Below are 19548 nucleotides of genomic sequence, written 5' to 3'. Positions count from 1 at the left end.
AATGTTAATTTACTACATTAATTTTGTATGAAATCCAATGATAATAATGTGAATTTTCAATAATTTTATAAAGAAAAACAAAATAATTGTACTTTTTTTTCTATTTTTGGACATAATTATACAGCGTGCGGCAAAAAATAACTTCCACATTTCAAAGCGGGGTTTGCACAAAAATGGGTATCATTAAAAACATTTTATTTCCTAAATTTATATATAAAAACGTTTTTTTTGTTTTAAGTTTTAAAAATTATATCGTCCAAAAGATGGCATTGACAATACACATTTGGAATCATAATATGGGAGATATTTCCGCCGCACTCTGTATAAATACGTTTTCTTTTCTTTATTATTATGTATGTTTAACAGTTTAAATAAATATTATTATTTACTAAATCTAAACTAAAATTAAATAAATAATTAAGAATAATTATTGGCCACCAGTTTTTCATCCTATTTGTTTATTTTTACGTAATTTTTAACAACAAACAATTTATATATTTTGTGACTAACATTTGACTTGAAAAAAAAAAGAAACGATTTTTTTGTTATATAATTGAATACAAAGTTTTATATATTTTAAACATTTTAAGATTCTCTATGTACTGTTCAAATTTCAATTGACTACAATCTAATCAGAAGGAACATTGAGTTAATTTAATAGTAACTTTTTCAAAACACTTTTTATAGAAATTTAGTGAAAAATAAAATCAAAAACCATAGTAAATTTAAATCTTCAAGTATATTTTCATCATTAATTAATCGTAATAGTTTGTGTCACAGCTTATCCCAGCACTTCCGCTTATTGTCCTTTTAAAAAAGATATAAATTTAGTTAAAATATAGAAATATTAAATATTTTATGAATTATTTTCATACTGTACAGCAATACCTAAAAAAATTCAAAACAAACATATTATAATGCATCAAAATATAAATAAATTCTAAAAAAATATTAAATAAAATAGTTTTAATTTTACATAATTTTTTTAATGATCGTTTTATTTCCTCTTTCTTTAGGGGCCAGCAAACAATTTTTGGGATTCCCAAAAATACTGAAAACATTATTATATTTTAAATACTGCAGGAATATATCTTAGTTCGAGGAACCCCAAAGTCTGGACTAGAAATCATTAATGGATAATCCGCCACTGCTTAATCAGGACACTTTGCATAATTAGGCCACAAATATACTAATCATGAAGTGTTCTGATTAAGCGGAATAGACATTATTTAATTCCTCGATTAGTCCGGTTTGAAATAGTCCGTTATATTGGCGGAAACTATTACGAGCACTATGCCATGTATTGCTGAATTGCTTTATTAAGTATGCCGTTTTCGGAATACATTAAACACAATAAATTCCGGAATGCAAATGCTTAATAACAATCTACAAGTAAAAGAGAATTTCACGAAAAAATATGAAAGCGCATATACAATTTAACAAATAGATCATTTTTTACTAGGAATTTGAAAATTTTGTAAATATTTTGTTTTATAAAAATGGTTTCTTACATGTTTTATACCATTAGTACATATCCTAAACTAAAGAAAGATATTTTTTATATTTTATTTCATTTATTACATTGATGAAATGTATGTCGGTTTCGGAATAAATTAAATACAATAAATATTAAACATCGCAAATATAATTGATGTAATAATTGCGGAATGCAAATGCTTAATAACAATCTATAAGCAAAAGAGAATTTCACGAAAACAGGTAAAAGCGCGTATGCAATTAATTGGGTATATTTCCGGTGCGTGAAAACGTACGAACGTACAGTGGAGGAGATGTTGATGAGGGCAGTTATCGGCCCAAATGTCACGGTTCGTGTGTTCCCCTACTTCCCCTGCCTGCTTGATTCCCCCCAGTGAATCGTGGGCATGGTTGGCATGGTACGGTCTAGTTTTAACTCTGCCAGACTTTATTGCTTCCACCTCTGGTGGAAATGGAAGTAGTGGATTAGTGCGTAGTCCATTAGTGTATCAATGTTTCAAATGCTCGTTATCAATCATCCGTACACAAACACGCAGCACATTCGGCAAATCCAATTTCAATTTCGATCAAACAACAACAACACAGTGGAAAAGTTAAGTTAAAAAAAAAACAAAAACAAAACAAGTTAGTGCATTCAGTGATCAATTACACCTACACAAATCATAGTGCGATTTTCGAAAGTAAGTTTTTTTTTCATATTAAAGTTATTATAGCGTTTAATAAGTTAACTGTATATTGGAATTGATGACGCGCGTGTCAAAGCCGTAATTAATTTAATAGGAAGCAGATCTAATAAAAAATATAATAATTGAGACAGGAAAAAAAAGCATCATGTTTAGGATTCGTCTCGCGTGTTCTCTTTCACTAAAAAAAAGTTGTCCGGACGCACATTTCCTGCCTACCTGATCAAATATTAAGTAACATAAATTTCGAAGCTCAATAAATGGAAATATTAGAAAGATTTATATCTCTTCTTGCAATTCTTATTTTCATCGAATAATTATCGTAGGCGCTAACAACAAAACCAAAACAAAAGCTTAACTTTCAGAACCTACTTTACAATATTCCCATAGCACACGTTCTCCGACGCAAACGTGATTCCAGTTCCCAAACGTCTAAACAATAAATTATTAATATTCCAATTCATCGGAGAAAAGCGACTTACGTAAGTCCGGTTTCTCTGAATGAAAGTGTCGATGTATTTGGACGCACGCATTCACGAAGCACGCGTTTTTCATTGATTAATTATCTCACCGGTTTCGGTGGTATTGGGACAGGAAATCCTCTCCGAAGAATTGTAACACTTAAGGAAAAGACGTATTTTTTTTTCATTTTACGTGAGGTTGATTTTAGCGCGGATGAAATTAAAATTCCATTATATTATTTTGACGAGGTCGCGAGGGTAAAATGCAGACCGGATGACCGGATTGGGTGGAAATGACGTCATGTAACCGTGAAACCGAAAACTGGATGCTTCAAAAAAATAATGTTTTTTTTATTATTTATACATATGTATGTTTGTATAGAGGCAATGCGCTTTTATTTCGAGGAGAAACGTTTCTTAATTGAATCCGCTCCAATTAAAATGATAATTCGCGAACGGTTTTCCACACGGTCTGGATTTTATTTATTTGCTTTGCTTATCGGATTCCGATTCGAATTCCAAATGAAAACCGATCGAACAGCTGTTTGACCAAATGCGATTTTAATTCAGTTACGTATTCGATTCCATTCATTCACCAATTAGATGTTTCTTTCGAAGCCGAAATGCTTAAAAGGTAATGCAAATACAATCGACTCGGGAAATGCGGTAACCTTATGTTCAAGCTTGTGCCGTTAAAATCTCATTAAAATCAAAGCACTAAAGATATTTGCCCTTAAGATACATAGATTATCATGACAAATGTCATTATTTGTTGATAAACTGAATTCATGCTTTAAACCTATTAATAGTTTACAAACAACTACTTCTACTTTCTTAATCAAAATGTTATTTAAACCATAGAATCCTTATTTGTTGATAAACTGCATTCAATATGAATTTAAACCTATTAATACTTTACAAACTGCAATTTTTATATTATAAATGAAAATTGTATTTAATTCAAAAACAACTTATGTTTTCTGACTTCCTGTTAGCAATTGACAGATGTCTTTATTTGTCGATAAACCATATTCATAAGTTATTATTTGACAGATGTCATTATTTGTTAATAAACTTTATTCATTTTAATTTTAAATCTATTTATAGTTTAAAAACTGATATTCCTATATTATGAATCAAAATGTTATTTAAATCATATAATTTGCCATTATTTGATGGTAAACTGCATTCAATTTAAATTTAAACTTATTAATAGTTTGCAAAGTGCGATTTCTATAATATGAACGAAATTGGTATTTAATTAAAAAAACAACTAATGCTTCTACCTTTATGTTAGTAATTGACATATTCATAAACATTCATAGGTGATTATTTCACAGATGTCATTATTTGTTGATAAACTGTATTCAATTTAAATTAAAACCTCTAAATAGGTTTCAAAATGATATTTCAACATTATAAATCAACATGTCATTTAAATCAAAACCACCAATGCTTTCTGCCATTATGATAGTACAGTTAAATGCCAATTATTTTTGGAAAGCACAGATAAAACTCAAAAACTTAATTAATTAATTAATTAATCTGTGTATTAAAATTTGCAGAGATAATTTTATTGTTTAGCTCAATGGTTCGAAAACTTTTTCTATTTGCAGTGCCCATAATATATCAACAAAAAAAAACTCGGAGCTCTAAGTCAAAACATTGGTCTATCTCAGCGCGAACTTTATGTTAATATATCAGAATTATTGCGCATTGTTTGGAAACCCCTGATTTAGCTACGTTGAATTGAGACCCGGATAATCGTCGTTTTAATATATTTGACGGATGTCATTATTTATTATTATAAACCATAAGCATTTGAAAATAAAATTAAACAATAATATAAAATTAGGAAATAATTTTGAATCAAAATTTATATTATATTAATTTATATTATGTTGATTATTCAACATATATCATTATTAGTTAATCAATCGAATTTTCTTTTAGTTTATATATAATTAGTATTACTGTTGTACAATGTTAAAACAAATTTAAGTTTGTGTAAAAATAAATATTCATTCTTTCTATAAATAATAACTTTTAATTGTCATGAAAAAAACAAAAATCAAAGTTACAGTGTTACCATAAATATTAAATATAAACAAATAGTTTTCTTCTAATTCTGTAACCAAATTATATTTAATTGAGTTTTACGTCAATCTGACATACGTATTGTGGACTTTGTATTCTATAAATTACACGTATTTAAGTCTTTCAAAAATTCATTAATAGCTTAACTTAATAATAATTTTTCACCAAGAAAAAAACACGAGAATTTCTGGAAGGAGTGAATCTTCAATAAATCTAAACACTGCTATAACGCGGTAATCTTATAACGCAGTTTTCATAGAACGTGTTACCAATTAATTGCATTTTAGAAAGGTTCACTGTTCAGTAAACCTAGATTAATTAAATAATCACAAATTCACATAATAACAAAATGGAAACATCATATTTATTATTTACGTAATGAAAATATGCTTCATATCAAATATTGTTCTATTATTTTAATTTGTAAATCTTTGAGTATCTTCTTACAATAATATATAATAAAGGTAATAAAAATATATCAATCTTCTAAACTTGCTATTTCTAATAATCGGTTTATTTGATATTTTTTTTCAAAATAAACACAATCCAACAGTTTGTTTTCCTACAATTATTGCGAGGTTTTATATGAATTCTTCTTTTATTTTCAAGAAAGTATGATCCGTTTTCCAATTTCATTTTCTTAAATGAAAAAACTATACTTTTATTTCAGTATAGTTATTAACTATATACTTTTTATTTTGATTGTGTTATCAATACATTATTAATTAGATTAATTCTGTTAATGATCATTAAAACGATCTAAGAAAGTTGCTACTTAGAGATTAAATCAGAAAACAAATAAATAAACTAAAATACAAATTAAAATGATTAAACTGTGTTTACTAGTTTTCTAGTCATTTCTCCTTTTATTTGATACAAGTAGAGAAATCACTAATAATTTACATTACATGTACATAAATATAAATAAATTATAATACAAAGTTTAACAATTCCAATAATAATGTATAGAATTTATTATATAAATCATCTCTTATAGCTATAATTTCTAAATATATACGCTTTTTGTCTTTGGTTCTTATTTAATAACTCAGAATATTAAATTTGCGTAAATTGGAGATGTTTGGATTTATATTACTATTGAAAATGATTCTGAGCGTAGCTTGAATTTTTAATATTTTAAATTTATAATTGAAAAATTATTGATATTTTATGATTTAATTAGGAAATAAGTTTAGACTAGAATTATATTTAAATTTAATTACTCAGAAATGTTTGACCAGATCCAACAATTCAAATTTATATTATTTCATTTGTAATTATGTATGTAAATATGCTTAAAGAATAACAATAATTATTGTAACAATAATATTACAAAATTAAAACAAAACTCAATACAATAAGTTTTAATATTATTAACAGTAGTATAATGTCCACGAAACTGGTTATAACTATCATCTTTAACCTTTAATTACCGTTAAAAATATGTTACGTTTCATAATTATTATAAACTAAGTAATAAATTATGGTGACATCTTACGAGTAAAGTTATAAGTATTGAATTACACTTATACTAATTATACATATATTGTTGTCATTCCTGTTTACAAAACAAAACGCTTTTTATGGAATGCTTCATTTTATTATAAGAATTGAACAAATCTATCATTCAACAAATTGTGTTTAATAATTAAATTCAAACTAATCTATTTGGATTATTGTATTACAGTGAAACTTCGGTACTCGTTGCATTTTAAAAATACATTATTCCATTTTGTCAAATAAAACGTATTTTTTTAACAAGTTTTATGCATTTACCTTATCCTCATATGTTTTGGTAATTGATACTAGTTTCGAAAAGAATTAGCTACAAGTACAGAGTTACTATTATATCGATTTTTTTATGAAGTTGTTATAAGGAAAATGTCTATGGAAACGTATACAATTCATAGCATGCCTTCATTTACATATAAACAAAAACATGTTGTCTATATTTATTGTTAGACTCGACTGGATTGAAATGGTTTATTACCTGAAATCGAGAACATCGAACAATAACTAATTTCAATAGATAAAAAGATGTCAAGGTAATATTTATTTTTACTATAGTTGCAATTTTTATTATATTTATGATAAATCTCCAAATATAAATTAAAATAAATTATAATTTTGCATGATAATTAAATAGGATAATTATGTAAGAGATACAAAAATGTCAATAGTTGTTCTACGAAAAATATTAATAATTTATAAAGTGTTTAATGTGTAATATTTTTGTTCATTCAACTGTAAATATTATATATGTTTCACTAAAATTATTGAAGATAGTTTTCAAATATATTCTAAATGTTTAGTCATGTATATTATAGTTTTTAATCCTATTTTGGCAGTTCCTTTTGCATTTGTATACTACGATCCAATCGATTATAAAAACTGTGGGTAAATTCGGCTCCGAGAGCCGCATGTGGCTCTTCGTTGAATTAAGTGCAGCTCTCAGTAAAATTTTAGTTTTATATTTTCCTATTTTTATCCCAAATTTAAAAAAAAAATGGCCAAACATTGTCGTTAGATGTTATTGTACTTTATGTCAATTAATATACATATAGTGAAATACTCGTATAGTGAAAAGTACACATAATATGTACACAAGTTTTAAAAATGATGTAGCAGGCGCCGAATCCGGGTCTTCTCTTCTTATCGTAACTAGTTATGTGAAACGTCGCTCGTTAGGCGAGTCATTTTTCTTACAATGAATTTTGCTTGTTAAACGAAATGCTCGTTATGCTAGGTACTCGTTAAGCGAGGTTCCACTGTATTTAAATTTTATTATTAAAATTTTGATTTTTTTTTTCGTAATTTTATTTTTATGTGTTCTTATATGTGACCTGTGAAAATATGCAATTATATTAATTAGGAAAAATTGAATTTGTGTATCTACGTGTGGTTCTTTATAAAACATAAAAAAAATACTGAATTGCGGCTATTGGCCTCATGTATGGCAAGCCCTGGTTTATAATGACATAACATTTTTGATGCTTGGAAGATGAAAATGTGGAAGTTGTCATTTTACGACTTATATGTTGAGAAACGACTATATATAATATTATTTTCTGTTGTATATAATTTTATCCATTCCTAAATTGGACTGGTACTGCTGAAGTATTTTTATAGAGTTGCTAATATATTCTCAAATTTTTCCATATAATTAAAATAAATAATTTAATTATTTATATACTCTGGAAATCGATTTATTCATTTTCGAAATACATACGATGAATTGTACTTCAAATTTATGAGTACTTTTTTAGATATTTTTTTATTACATATTAAAAACTTTATTGCAATTATTTTTATTTAATTACATAAAAATTGATTGGTTTGTTATCGTATGTAATAAAATCGACGTGAATCATCATCATTATTTTATGAAAGACTATAACAGAAACTGTAACTCGCGAGCCGCATGCGGCTCTTCAAGAGTCACATCAAAACACAAATATTATATATATTTTATGATTGAGATTAAAAAAAAATATAGCAAAAACTTTAGTTGCGTTTTCTGCCACAAAAAGTCTGGTAACCCCTGGACTATAAGTTGTAACTCTATTCTAAATTGATTTTTTTCTACGTAAAAAAGGTGCGTCTTATAGTCCAAAAAATATGATAATTTATATTCTTGAATTTTATGCAATTTGGGATTTAAATTGCAACATAATGGCAACATGTTTACATATATTATATAAATAAAATAATTCTAGACATATCAAAAATGTAGAAATCGTATTTGAAATTGTGAAATCTGTAATGATTCTAATTCAGATCGGAGATCGGCAATTTCGCGAATATCTAACAGTAATTCGATGCGATCTCGAGAATCGTATCGATTCTCATCGGAGCATTTCAGTGTGGAGGTGAATCGCGTTAAGTAATTGGCGTATTATATCCGATGATGATGGTCTGACCATGGGAAGGAAGCCAGAGAGTTCTTCGTTCGGTATTATTATTATTATTGTTGAGTTTGTGATATGGTCAGTGTCCCATATCTGGTCAACGTCCGAGGCCCAGCAAACTCCGAGTCGACTCGCCGCGCTCCAGAGAACCGAAACACCCCAACGAACAGAGACCTACCAGACGTACTTCCTCGAAGCCGAATGCAAATTATCAGGCGCGATGCACTCACCAATTTTATCCCCCGTTTCAACATTACAAATTCAAATGAAGTCCAACAATAGGCTTTTATAATTAACAGTCGTTTTTTTTGTTACTTTGTAACTAACTATTAAATAGGCTTTTACTTAAAAACATGACTGTGGTCGAGATAAAACAAAGCGAAACACACAAAAAAAAAACAACAAAAAGAAGAGTGTTGTTAACCGAAGGCCAATAAACTTTGCGCTCAGCATAAAACCCATGAGTTACGCATACTTTAACTTTAAACGTTTTTTTTTTGCTGCTAGAGAAAATAATTATATTGGCAATGCATTCCAACTAATTAGATTTACATAATAATTGCTAATGAATTTGAAAGAATTCATATTTATAATTCTTATTATGTATTAATCAATTATAGATAAATGGGGATAATTACTAGTGTCACTGATTAATTCTCAAATTTAATAGATTTGTTAGAGTCAACATTATCAATTTTTCATGCAGTTTCGTATACTTTCAAATTAATGTAATAAAATGAGATTTAACATATTTGACAAACGAAGTACCAACTATAGACTTGTAAATCAATTTTGCCCAAAAGCAAAAAATAAATTGTATTACATAAACCACTCACTGTATAAGATGCACTTTTTTAAGATTGCGTCTTATACATGTATATTGGCACGTATAACAATTTAAATGACTCAATATTTAGATTTTTGGTTACTGCCTTAAGTGGAATGATTATGCATGTGTCCTGTCTATAAGTTGAATCATTTAGGATAGTATTTCCCAAACTATGGTGCGCTACTTCTTATGGAACAAAAGATGATGACGTATAACCAAATTATTTTCACTTTTCAGCCCTAAACGTCATGTACAAATTATTATAAGTTTTATTTTTATATCAGAGTAGAGCGAAATTATTTGTATTAGGATTGTTTTCATAGAATGTCTTTTTTTATTAAATTGTATGGATATTATAGAAAATAATTTATTTTTGTATTCTATGTTGCCAAATGTACAAGATTTTATTTATTGAATTAAAATAATTATTTATTAAATTAAACTGTTTTAAAAATTGATAATTTTTTAAAGAAAATGACGAAGTTTAGAAACCAGTCATTTTAGAAACATCGTATACATATGAATTAATATTGATAACTAAATATAGAGACACAGATTTATCTATGTTGCTATAAATCGCATGAGTGTCATCGTTATCGGATCCCATAAATAATGACTACCAACTACGCAATCAGTAAAAGAAATGTGTCATTATGGTGATAATATAAAAAATAACAATAAATGGAGAATAATTTACACTAGACATTTTGCTTATTGGTTTAACTTCAAAATATTGTTGGAAATAATTAAATATTACATAATTTATATTTAAATATTTAGTTGGTTTGGATACTGAAACACATGTAATATAGATGTACTTAAAGTTAATTCATGCAGACAACATCTAATAATAACATGTACATAAATTGTACTGAAATTTGTACTGGGGTATACGTAATAATTTGATAATTAAATTTAGTTATAAACATTTATGTATGTTGGCATAAATGCCATATCTGTAATTATATCACATTTGCATTAGTTTCTGATCAAATAACATTAGATAACCTAATGTTCCTAGTTGATAGATCTGACATATATTAATTTTTTAATCATAATTTGGAAGTATCTGAAGATTAAATTATGTAAGTATTATCAAATATTACATAACTAAGAAAAAGTAAAAGAGTATCCTCAATTATCTTCAATGCCATTATACATATATATAAGTGGATGTAACAAAAGATTATACGTTTGGTCCATGCAGGCAATACTCAATGCATTACTTAATATCGTCGAATTTGTATGGCCTCTCTTCTCGTAATCTTCTTCGGAGTGTTAAAAATTTGGATACTTTACCGGATACCGTCACGCCGATGCTTCTTTTGTCCTCGGTGTCATTGGCTACATTCTAGCTTACGTCAACTATGGTGTTACCAATGCAAACACACATAAAAATTAAATAAAATTAATTGTGGAAATATTTTTTGTATCAAATTATTTATAATGAACATTAATAGTATTAATCAATTATTTCGGTTTTATTATTGTATATTATAACATTGTATATTGTAACACCTCACTCAATAAGTTTGTAGGATGACCAATAAAACAACAACTTTTGGACAATACTCGACTTTATTCATGAACATAGTCATCATGAGTGACACATTCACACCAACGTTTCACAAATATTTCGATCTGTACGACCGTGTTTAAAATCAGCAAACACATCTGTACCATTTGTCTCGACGGAGAAGAATCCCAATAACACTTATCAAGCCATTGCTTTGCTTCAACGGTATTTTTTCTCATCAAAAAGTAATGTTTTATCAACACACGAAATTGAAAATTTTCAATTGTTTTGAAAATTACAAAAGTAGCGTCACTAAAACCACCGTCACTTGTGAACTAAACGTCACATTGTCATGAAATTTCGACAGACGTCGTCTGAAGGTTGGTACTTCCTAAAAATCACATGGATTTTTCGATAGAGGCTCCATGTATATGTCATCCTACAAACTTATAGAGTGAGGTGTTATATTAATAACATTAGTTTTCATTATATAATACCTCAATAGTGCAGATATTTAATTCCGCCAATATCCCGCTCTGTTTGAAACCGGACTAATCGAGGACTTTAAAAGCGGATAAAAATAAACGGCAGAAAGATTTGACAGTAGAAAGAAAAAAAAAGTATAATAAATAATTTTGTTTACCAATTTTTGAATTTTTGATTTTTTTATTTTTAAACCCGTACTTTAATAAATCCGCACTGATCGAAGCCGTACTATGCGAGGAATTATTGTAGTTTTGATACGGAACCTATATCTTTAAAAATATTTATTATTAATTTGAACGACAGATGGCGTTTATCAATTTTAACATTTGACAGCTAACGATAGATAAGTTACACGCGGTTCGATGTACATACTGGAAACATTATGCAAAGAAGGGTATTTTCAAATAATTACGATATTTTCTCTAGATAAAAGACATTAAAAACACCTTCAATTACAAAGAAAACCTTCTAATAAATGATGATTATCTAAAAAAAAATCATATATTATTTTTTTGTACGCATCATTAAACTTCGGTTCTCAAAGGAAGAAGAAAAATGACAACAATTACATCTTACACGTTCACATCCTGCTATTTTCTGCATACATTTATCGATGTGCACAATGTTAAACTTGTACTCAAACAATGTCTATTGTACTAATAGTAGTTTATGACTTATTTAAATCGTCATTGACTCACTTCACCCGACACTGACCTACAAGCATCAATGATTTTGATATATCCGTTCGAATACCATCATTATTATAATTACATACTCTTAAAATTATTAATTGTTAATGCTTATTAATTAAGTTCAATATTAAATCAACAATTTATACAAGTAAACTGAATATATATAAAAAAAGTGTAGTTTAATCTAGAATTTACGAACAGGTTTACAACGGTAGAAAGCAATGCGAAAGATTGTATTCTTCCTTGAAAGATTTCTTTGTGTTTCAGTAAAAATAAAACTGGAAAATCGTAAGATGCGTGTAAAATTACAAGACTTTACTTAACATTTCCATTGGTGTAATTCATTATATATGGTTTTATTTCCTTTTGATTCGCTTACAATTGTCGAGTTCATCGAACTATTTGTATTGTATTTAAATAATACGAACATTAATTAACAGTTTCTTTCACAAACGAAATTAAATTGATGTTGACAATATATCTTTTTAATTTGCAAAATTACAAAAATAATTCAAACTCAAATTACTTTATTGATTTCAATTTTAATTTAATATCTATGCCTGAGAATGTAAATTCTTATTATATTTTGGTATTAATATAAAAATATATTGAACTGTAAGATTTATATAAAACATACAAATTTTAATTATAATATAATTGTTTTTACTATTATGATAACCACGTTGATTAAATAAGTTTTGGTTAATTAAAAATTATTTATTAAATTTTATAGTTTCAAAAACTAAGAACATGATTTTATATTATATACAGTCGAGTCTCTCTTTGTGTATTTTTGTATATAGTTCCTCGATTAGTCCGGTTCCAAACAGTCTGAAATATTGGGGGAAACAATTACCTAATTATTATGTTACAAAGGCAATTGTTGTATTTATCATTTAAATTATAAACGGTTTTCCCCAATGATCAAATCTTTCTTAAATCAATTTTATAGTTTCAAAGACTAAGAACATGATTTTATATTATATTGTAAATTGTTATCGATTAATAACTGAATCATACATAAATAATCTATTTTTCTTCTCTTTATACAGTCGAGTCTCTCTTTGTGTATTTTTGTATATAGTTCCTCGATTAGTCCTGTTTCAAACAGTTTGAAATATTGGGTGAAACAATTACCTGATTATTATGATACAAAGGCAATTGTTGGATTTATAATTAAAATTTTAAACGGTTTTCCTCAATGACCAAATATTTCTTAAATCAGTTTTATAGTTTCAAATACTAAGAACATGATTTTATATTGTATTGTAGTTTGTATCATAGGTAATCATAGGTAATTTTTCAAGTTAAATATTTTTGTTTGAATCTGTAGAAATAAAAAATATTATACAATAATTCCAAATAATATAATTCTTATAAAACTTAATCAAGAATTCTTAAACCTATACTGTTATACACAGTGACTTGCAAATGAAAACTGATAAAAGTGTAGTAACTAACATTAGAAAGGTACAATCACTCTCAAATAAATTAGTAGAAAATCTATCAGTAAATCAAGCACAAACATTAAGACTTCAAAAGTGCAATATTCTAGACTTATTAAATACATTTAATTAAATATAATGACTAAAATAATACTATGATTACTAATACATATGGATACTGCAGCATTCCTCTGCTACAAGACAATTGTATCACCAAAAACATTACTATTCACTTTTTGATACAATTGAAATAAAATAGATGTTATACAAATAAAAATTAAGTATATTGATTAACAATTTTAATAAACATTTAGTTTATTTGGTTAGAAGATAATTTGTCATAATTTGTGAAAAAAAAATAATGCGCAATAATTAAATAAAAAGTAAATCAGCTTTATATATAAGAAAATAAATATGAATATTAGAAACACGTCGACTTCATTATATATTTATATGTAAAATACGAAAAAACACATATATTGGTTTTAAAGAACATCACGTACAGAAACTTCGATTTCTATAAAATGCGTTGAATTACAATTACCGTTTGATAATGAGAATTAACTATCCAAAAAAAGAAAGTTTATTTATTTTCGTACAATTTCCAAGGTCATTGGGGAAAACCGTTTATAATTTGAATGTGTATCCAACAATTACCTTTGTATTATAATACAGGTAATCGTTTCTGCCAATATTTCGGACTGTTTGAAACCGGACAAATCGTGGAACTATATACTGGGTTGGTGCATAATTACCTGTCCTTTTTAAACAATATTTATTTTGAAAAAAGATACATTTTTCCAATATAAAAATACACTAAAAGAGACCGGACTGCATAAAGAGCCAACAAAACGAAAATTTATGTATAAGAAAATAGTTCTGTGTACATATTTTTTAGAATTTATTTTTGATTTGTCTAAATTTTAGTTGATTTCGAATTTTTTAATGAGGACTATAATAGGTCAAAACCGTACAAATTGCGGCTCAATAAATAAGTAAGTCCATGAGTTAAGTTATTGCTGATAATTAGAATTTATCAACTGATGGTAATAATATTTAGAACGAAATTGTAGATTTTATATTTTATACTCAGTCGTTGAACCATGAATGATCCAATAAAGTAACTGTTAAAATAATTGCGTATGAAATGATTTGTTCTTTCTGTATACTAACTAAAATTGTGAATATTACTTCAAAGTTTGCAGTATCTCGCATAGTGCGGTTTCGTAAAAACAGTCCGAATTCAGAAAAACAAAAGTAAATATACATAAATAATCTCTTTATATAGTAAAGTCTCTGTTTATGCTGTTTTCTTTTTGCGATTATAAAGTTTTAGATTAGTCCGGTTTCAAATATCCTCGGATATTGGCGGAATCGATTACCTGCACTATGCGAGGTATTCCTGTATTTATAAGAAATTTTAACTAGAATCGTTTTAGTTGCTAACTTTTTATATTTGTTACTTATTTTATCTAATTAATCGATATATTATTGAATTGGATTTTTTTAAATTATTTAAATTTAAATCAATTTTGATTGAATATTTATTTTAATTCAACCTTTAATTACAGCTGTAATTAATTCAATTTTACATGTTTTACCTTCTTACAAAGTGTTTCGTAATACCAAAAAAAAAATACATTTCCTTAATAGTCGGAAACAGAGGTATCATAAACAAAGTCGCATAATTAAGTATACATAAACAAGCCATAAATCGTCAAAAACTGCCTCTGTGAAACTTGTACTAATTTAATATACATATAAACTGCACAACTTCTCACCCGAGCTTTTACTTAATGATATTCCACTTAAACACTTTTCCCACGTCGCATTCATTGTATCCGTCGCCTTCCTAAATATGCAATTACTTCTCTGCAATAACTCCCATTGGAAATTAAACAGAAGAAACCGCACGACTCACTTCGATCACTCTGCTTCGTAATTATCTTTTACGAGGTTCAAAACAAAGACGAAGATTCCCCGTTAAAATAAATCGTGTCACAGATTCTTTCGTTTACGAAAAACGTAGAAAGTATGTAACTTACGGTCGGAAATAAGCCGAATGACTTTCCTTTGACAGGAAGTTCTCAATTGGTTTGGTGCAGGTGCATCCATGTAAATGGATTCATTACTTTTTCTTTTAACGGAAGTAAATTTACTTTATATGTAAAAGTGGATTAATTCTTGTATGTATGCATAATATAAGATAATATATTTATTTATAGAAAATTAGTCATCAGAAACGTATTGATTCCACGTGTAGTTTAAATTTAATATACATTTCACATTTTCTCTAATATTATATGTTCCTGGGTCAGTTTTGTACATATAAGTAGCGAAATTCAAATTTAAGAAGTAATATTTATTAAACGTTCAAAAAAATACTTACCTAATCTACTTTTTATGTTAAATCACTCAACAACAAAATGTCATGTTTACTATCGAAATGCATAAGTAGTTACATTTTATATTTAATTCTAGATAATTCAAATCGCATTAGTTCACATCAAATAATTATGTATCCGATTTTCAACTTCTTTCTGAATTTAGAAGCAACTTCTTTGGGATATTCTCTTGGACAAATATGAACTTTTTTCCAAGTTAATACAATATATGAATAGTTCATTATAAAAATGTAATATTAACCATTGAAATCTATGTGTAGCTACATTATAATTGAAATACCTGAAAATGTGTAGGTTGAACATTAAACATCTTAATTGAGCGTTTCGTTACTTAGGTGCAACTTAAAATTAACAACTTATTTGATCTAAAACATTAACCCACTCTTTTTTCGTGCAATGCTATAAAGTGTTATTTGTTTAAGTGCATCCACATCGTATTTGTGTCCGCTCAGTTCATTTTATTTCATATTTTGCTGTACTCTGTTCCCAATCTTCCATTTGTCAGATCAAGTTATTGTCATTTCTTTTGCACAATTGTTTCATATGTTTCTCTATGTATTCATTGTCAGCTCAATTCATTTTCATATATTTTTCTTTACATTCATTATATCACGTGTTTCAATTTTTGTATCTTTTTTTTTGTAAAACATTAATATCAGAAGGCTGAAAGAGGCGAAAGCCCATAGCAGTCTCCATACCATACTGTAATTCTTATATATAAATACAAGATATTTAAACTTGAACATATTTGCATGTTCCACCAAATTTGTAGCATGCTCTTTTTTATGCAATTCAGCTTTTGATGTGGTTTGTGCTGGTTTATCTCGCTGGGATCATGATCGTTGTCGAGTGATTCTACAATAAAATTATTTGTCATCAGTTTAAAAGCAATATGAACATTTCATTGCTTTTGAAATGGATATTGCAAATATTGATTCGTTGTATTGAGTAAATCTTTTCCAATTCATATGAAGATCGAGATTCTTGAATAGTCCAAAACATTTCAGTGATTGTTGTGATATATTTAACCTATCTATACAGTTATATAATGATCCGAATTAATTGTGACTTTGATTTGGTCATCATAAATTTCACCACCAGAATGATGATCATATGTGAGTGAAAAATCTCAAAAACTTATTTTCTTTACAAAAAAAGCTGAAAGTGACATCTTTGAAATGACAAGAGGAAAATTATAACATTGACAGAAGTAATTTAAAACACAAATTACGCTATCTACTTGTGAAAATTGAAATCATATATGTTAATATTAAAATTTAATATTTAGTGCCATTACAGATTTCTAATAGATATCTTTTATCAAATGAAATGTGTCTCATCTTCTACTGCTTTAGATGTTCATAAAAAAAATCAATGAAAATTATCGGTTTAGTGTAGACAAATATGAAATTTATTATTATAACTAATTCAACTTGAATTTCATTGAGTAATATTGACATTATTGAGTACAAATATAGGCTTGATAAATGGAAACAAAATAATTTTATAAGTTTTCTTTTAATTTGCACATTTCTCAGTTTAAATTTTAAATAATATATCCATTTTTATTAATTAAAAGTTCATTATAAAATAGCATTGCATACATTAATTTATTATGAAAGTGGTGTATGGGAAATTGTTCCCACAGTTTCATTATATTCTTTGAATTTTTATTTTTTTTTATGTCGTATAATTTTATTCACAATCTGTTCATCAATGTGAACATTGGGTAAATTTAAGATCGCGGTTGACATCATATGGATAATCTTTCCTGGTGGATAGTTACCATTATGATGATTTGATTTTTTTAAATTTGTCGTTTGGCTGTCGTCTTGTAGGTTAACTTCAGTAGAATATTGATGCTCTGCAATTCCACTATTTCATTTCACTGTGAATCTGCTGCTATCCTTAATACTGTCATTGTCCATCGACTTGACTGAAGGTCCATATGCTTGAACCTCATTAATTTGACTGTCCATCTGTGATGAAGGATGGCCCTATTACTGCAAACACCGAGAGTGCTAACGAAGAACCTGGCTTGACCAGGATTTGTACCGGCGCTCACGAAATCGTGGCGACTTAAATTCGGCTATTAGTTGCCCAATATTAAACTTAAGAAGTAGAATATAATTTAACAGTAAGTTTATTAACAATTTATACATCGAGAGATTAAACAATAACATTCTCTTTATACAATTCAAGAAAATTTTGAATTTATTGGGTTAGTTAGTGCAATATTTATTTTTAAAAAAGAAACATGAAAATTCTACAATATCATTATTCTGGAGCGTAGTCATCATCTACTTCAATAATTTCTTTCCATTTGCAAATAATATTTTTACTTGATTTGATTTGATTTGTATATAGAAAAAAATTAATAATTGGTACATAACCCAATAATATAAAACAAATACAGGAATTTCTGGCATAGTCCGGGTAATTGATTTCGTTAACTATATAAAACTGGACTAATTGAGTACTTTAAAACCACATAATACTAATCTGCACGAAAAGAGATTTGACAGTATAAAGTAAAAACAAGCACCAACCCAATAATACAAAACAAATACAGGAATTCCTCGCATAGTTCGGGTTATTGGTTTTGCCAATTGTTTAAAAATGGACTAATTGAGAACTTTTAAACCACATAAGAATAAACTGCACAAGACTTGAAACAAGGATCATTTACGTTTTATATATAAAAAAAAGTCCACTTTCACAATAACTAGTCCATATAATTTCTCGATCTTTTAAGCTTTTTTTAGTGTTCCACCGGAAGCACGGATCTACGTTACTCAGTTGTCCGTTAATCTTTCTGTAAACACGAGGTAACCTTTTAAAACCGTTTTGCGTCAAAACAGATTTTCTGATTTAAATTACCGTTAATTAAATTAACGTTACAATTTTAAGGAAATTTAGTCACGTTAGTAATTGCTTCATATTTATAATTACCTGATAAAATTCATAGATCAAATCAAACTCAATTACGAGTTTTATTACCATTACATATTTTCTTTATTTGTTAAATATGTTAGCTGACTCATTTTCAATCATAAATTTACAATTATTATTTTTTTCAATTCCAATCCAATATTTATATATTATTTTAATTTTATATTGTTAATCTATTGTTTTGATAAACTTTAATTAAGCAAATTATTCGAAATAATTCAATACTTCAACATATTATTTCAGAATAACTTTAATAAACTACAATTGTTATTACATAAAAATAACAATATAATTTCAAACAAAGAACATCAACAATCGATACATTTTATTGTACAATTTTTGAGCGGAAATGTTTAGTTTTTGGAATTACGTTTATACCTGCACTTTGTAGTTTTTTTATGATTATATACGCATTCTTGCATTTCACTGAGATGAAACCTCGCCGAGTAAGAAAAATGTTACAGGTAGAAATAGTTTAGTAGGAATAAAAGGAATCGTTTTCACAAAACAAATCCTTTTACACAAAAGAAAATAACACACTGAGCTCCGAATTCCTGGCACTCCAATCCGGTTGCAT

The 19548-nt window shown here is 27.3% G+C and overlaps 1 protein-coding gene across 1 annotated transcript in view; it reads left to right on the top strand.

The window, feature by feature from the left end:
* Positions 1-1943: 1943 nt before the first annotated feature.
* Positions 1944-19548, top strand: part of LOC108560670 (cadherin-23) — a 35264-nt gene continuing 17659 nt past the window's right edge. Inside the window, exon 1 of the mRNA XM_017918315.1 lies at positions 1944-2177. The gene's annotated coding sequence lies outside the window, so the exon portion shown is untranslated. The remainder of the gene's footprint in view (positions 2178-19548) is intronic.

The sequence above is a fragment of the Nicrophorus vespilloides genome, unplaced genomic scaffold, assembly GCF_001412225.1.
Source record: "Nicrophorus vespilloides isolate i.1.1-1 unplaced genomic scaffold, Nicve_v1.0, whole genome shotgun sequence".
Lineage (NCBI taxonomy): Eukaryota > Metazoa > Arthropoda > Insecta > Coleoptera > Silphidae > Nicrophorus > Nicrophorus vespilloides.
Note: the sequence above shows the minus strand (reverse complement) of the source record. Positions and strands in the feature narration are given on the sequence as shown.